This window comes from Rhinopithecus bieti, unplaced genomic scaffold, assembly GCF_001698545.2.
Source record: "Rhinopithecus bieti isolate Rb0 unplaced genomic scaffold, ASM169854v2 scaffold_3340, whole genome shotgun sequence".
NCBI classification, from domain to species: Eukaryota; Metazoa; Chordata; class Mammalia; order Primates; family Cercopithecidae; genus Rhinopithecus; species Rhinopithecus bieti.
Genome location: NW_016804114.1, coordinates 31,128 through 35,899, shown reverse-complemented (window position 1 = coordinate 35,899; position 4,772 = coordinate 31,128). Strand labels below are relative to the sequence as shown.

At 43.4% G+C, this 4,772-nt stretch overlaps 1 pseudogene; it reads left to right on the top strand.

The window, feature by feature from the left end:
- Positions 1–2,023: 2,023 nt before the first annotated feature.
- Positions 2,024–3,852, top strand: LOC108523467 (tricarboxylate transport protein, mitochondrial pseudogene; annotated as a pseudogene).
- The last annotated feature ends 920 nt before the right edge of the window (positions 3,853–4,772 follow it).

Genomic DNA, 4,772 nt, shown 5'->3' with positions numbered 1-4,772 from the left:
TTTAGTTTCTTGAGAAATCTTCAAAAAAATTTTTTATAGTGGTTGTACTAACTTACATTACCACCAACAGTGCACAAAAATTCCCTTTTTTCCACATCCTCGTCAGCATTTGTTAATGTCTGTCTTTTGGATATAAGACATTTCAACTGGGGTGAGATAATATCTTATTGTAGTTCTTATTTGCATTTCTCTGAGGTTCAATAATGCTTAGCAACTTTTATATGCCTGTTTCTCATTTGTATGTTTAGAGAAACACCTCTTCAAATATTTTGCCAATATTTTGATTGAATTATTATATGTTTTTCTATAGACTTGTTTGAGCTCTTTCTATATTCTGATTATTAACTTGTCAGTTGAGTGGTTTGCAAGTATTTTCTCCCATTCTGTGGATTGTCTCTTCTCTTTGTGGATTGTTTCCTTAGCTGTGCAGAAGCTTTTCACCTTGATCTGATTTCATTTGTCCATTTTTGCTTTGGTTGCCTATGCTTCTGGGGTATTACTCAAGAAATTTTTGACCATACCAATGTCCTGAAAATTTTTGGCAACTTTTTTATATATAGTAGTTTTATATAATTTGAGGTCTTATATTCACATATTTAATTAATTTTGATTTGTTTTTGTAGATGGTGGGAGATAGGAATCTAGTTTTATTCTTTTGCATATGGATATCCAGTTTCCCCAGCACCATTTATTGAGGAGACTCTCTTTGCCCCAGTGTATCTTCTTGATATCTTTGTCAAAAATGAGCTTTCTGTAAATGTGTGGATTTGTTTCTGGGTTCTCTATCCTTTTTCATTGGTCTATGTGTCTGTTTTTATGCGAGTACCATGCTATTTTCTTCATTCTGGTGATATGACATATCACATTTATTGATTTGTGTATATTAAACTATGTTTGCATCCCAGAGATACACCCCACTTGGTCATGATGAATAATATTTTTAATGTATTGTTGAATTCTGTTTGCTAGTATTTTGCTGAGATTTTTGCATCAATATTTATCATGACCTGCAGTTTCCTTTATTTGATGTATCTTTGTCTGGTTTTGATATCAGGGTAAAACTGGTCTCATAGAATGAGTCTGAAAGTATTCCCTCCTCCTTTATTTTTCAGAATACTTTGAATAGGAATTGGTATTACTTCTTTAAATGTTTGGTAAAATTCAGTAATGAAACCATCAGGTCCTGGGCTGTTCTTTCCTGGAAGAGTTTTTTATTAAAGCTTCAATCTCATTAATTGCTATTGGTCTGTTTAGGTTTTGGATTTCTTTACCATTTAATCTTTGTAGGTTGTATGCCTCCAGGAGTTTGTCTATTTTTTTTTAGATTTTCCAATGTATTGGCATATAGTTGCTCATAGTAGCCACAAACCAATCTTTGAATTTGTGTGGTATTGGTTGTAGTATCTCCTTTTTTAACTCGTTTTTTTAATTTGAATTTAAAAAAAATTTTAGTCTGCCGAAGGTTTACCAATTTTTAACTTTTCAAAAGGTATCTCTCTCTCGCTCTCTCTCGTCGGTTTTTTTTTTTTTTCTGCGTCAATCCCTATAATCCTTATGATTTTTTTTTTCTGCTGTGGGTTTTTTTTTTTTTTTTTTTTTTTTTTTTTTTTTTCTCTTCTCTCTCGTCTTGACAGAGTGGTAGCTCTGCTAGCTCTGTTGCTGTTATTACTGCCATAACAAATTTTAATCCCAGCCTTCTCTCATCTACATGACCACAAACCCCTACACTAAGGTCTATCTGAGGGAAAACTGCTCATTAATAACCTAAAAACTGTTTATCCCCTTTCAAGGTCAGTGGGCTAAAAGAAAAACAAACAAACAAAGAAACAAAAAAACCCTATTGATCCCAATACACTATCTATACAACATATACTATTGCTTTTAACAAAAATTACAAGCCTACACATCCCCTTTTATGTTTATGTGAGATCTTTATTTGTGTTAAAACCAAATTAAGGTCCCAGCGCAGAGTTCAGGAGGCTCCGATCCCAGGAGACGCGGGGCACCTCCCCTCCTGCCGGCCATGCGTCCTGAAGGCTCGGCTGATGCTCCCACTCCAGGGCAGGCGATCCTGGCAGTCAGCCTGGCTGGCGGCATCAAAAGCTACATCACAGGGCTGGGTGCGGTGGTTCATGCCTATAATCTCAGCACTTTGGGTGGCCGAGGAGGGCGGATTATCTGAGTCAGGCGTTGGAGACCAGCCTGACCAACATGGGGAAGCCCCATCTCTACTAAAAATACAAAAAATTAGCCGGGAGTGGTGGCACACGCCTGTAATCCCAGCTACTTGGGAGGGTGAGACAGGAGAATCGCTTGAACCCAGGTTGTAGTGAGCTGAGATCGGGGCACTGCACTCCAGCCTGGCGGACAAGAGCAAAATTCTGTCGAAAGAGAAAGAAGAAGAAAATAAAGAAAAGAAAAGAAAAGAAAAGAAGAGAGAGAGGAGAGGGAGAGGGATGGAGGGAGGGAGGGAGGAAGGAAGGAAGGAAGGAAGGAAGGAAGGAAGGAAGGAAGGAAGGAAGGAAGGAAGGGAGGGAGAAAATCTGCATTCTGTTGCCCACCGAGTTCGTGAATATGCAGCTGCAGCTGAACTAGCACTTGCATCCACCAGATACTGGGCATGGGGCCTGCAGGTGCACAGTCACAGCCAAGGCATCCTGCTCTGCGGCTTCATCCACAAGGCAGAGTGAGGTTCCAAAAGTCGCGTTCCTTAGCAACCAGATGCAGGATGCCCAGGGACTGGTGAACAGCAAGGCGGGCAGCAGTGCGGCCTATGAGCTAGCGTGGCCGAGTCCGTGGTGGTCCTATGTCCCTTGGAGACCATCAAGGTGAAGTTAATCCATGGCCAGACCTCCCCAAATCCAAGTACAGGGCATTCTTCCACAGGGTTAGGAGGTTGCGCGGGAACACCGGGACTTACTGGGGCCTCACAGGCGGCATGCTGAAGCAGAACTGGAACCAGGCAATTCGTTTCTTTGTCCTGACATCCCTGCGCAGCTGGTACCGAGGGGACGACACCAGCAAGCTCATGAGCCCGCTGGTCGCTGGGGTCTGCGGAGCCACTGTGGGCGCGGCCGGTGTCTTCGGAAATGCTTCTCTGCACGGGGTGGAACCCCGGATGTGGGGTCTGGAGGCGCACAAATGCAGAACACATGGGACTGAGGCTGCAAATGCTGAGGAAAGGGCTCAAGGCCTTCTACAAGGGCACTATTGCCCGCCTGGGCAGGGTCTGCCTGCATGTGGTCATAGTGTTTATCATCTATGATGAGGTGAGAAAGCTGCTCAACAAAGTGTGGAAGACAGAGTAAGCTCAGAGGAGCCGCGAGGGGACCACCCCAGCACCTCCAGAGCACCCCACCACCCTGTCTCACATGATTCCAGTGCAGAAATGCCAAAAGACCCCTTCCCATATCCCTCGAGCTCTGTGGCCTGGTCTGTGCACTGTGGCTATCAAGTCCATCTGTCCCATTGTGCCATGTCTTCCCTGTGGTCTGTATGTGACACCGTGTCCACACTCTGGTCCCACCATGGCTGGATGTCAACTGGCCTGTGCATCTGTGCCTACTTGTCCATGTGCTTACTGTGAGCCTTGGGCCTGTGTTTCATGTTCTGTGTCATGTGACACTGTGCTGCGCCTCCAGGGGTGCCCATGTGGCCTGGGACCTTGGCCCTGTAGCCCTTACCCGGTTCCAGTCCAGTGCCTTCCACCCTGCCCTGGCCTACCACAGCTGCCTCTGGGCCTCATCCTGGTTTCACCGCATTCCAGGGGCTGCAGCCCAAATCCACAACCCCACCCCACCCCCAGGTTCTCCCACTATTGGTCCTAACTGGCCTTCTGGCCCTCCCTTTGCCCAGGAGAGGGTGGCACCTGCCATTCTCAGGACCACCTACCAAGGCAGAATAAACCAGATCCTGTTGCAAAAATTAATTAATTAAAAGTATGAAGCATAGAAGAAAATGAGGTACCAGGAAAGGGGGTAAGAAGAAATTAGACACTACATAAACTTGGCATATTGGAAATATATGTATTATTTTTTTGAGACAGTCTCAGTCTGTTGCTCAAGCTGGAGTACTCTGGCATGATCTCAGTTCACTGCAACCTCCACCTCCCGAGTTCAAGTGATTCTCCCGCCTCAGCCTCCCGAGTAGCTAGCACTACAGGCGCCCACCACCACGTCCAGCTAAGTTTTTGTATTTTTACTACAAAGTTTCACCATGTTGGCCAGGCTAGTCTCAAACTCCTGACATCAAGTGATTTGCCCACCTCGGCCTCCCAAAGTATTGGGATTACAGGCATGAGCCACTGCGCTTGGCTGGATATATATTTTAAATCTTTAAGTAAAAACAAGTGGGGAAAAGAGGATATCAAAATAAGTTTGGAAGAGCAGGGAACTATAAACTGAACAAGCAAATTTGGAAAAGAGACAAATGTAAGTGGAATAATTTAAAAGTAAATAAATTTAGTATACAATATGTGAGTTAAATATAAAATTAGACTGACTTGACAATGACAGAATTAGTGAACTGGATTAGTGAACTGGAGTTTTCAGCAGAATGAATACAACCATATAAAAAAGAGAAAATAATAGCAATATGAATGTAATTATATGTGTAGGAATGATAGAATGACAAGAAATAAAGCTCAACTTAGCACATCGGTCTTGGTCACATTAGAAGATGTAGCTTACATAAGAAAGTGAGCAGTATTTACTGATATTTAGCACATCAGTCCTGGTCACATTAGAAGAAGCCACAGTGGAGGAAAGCAGGTT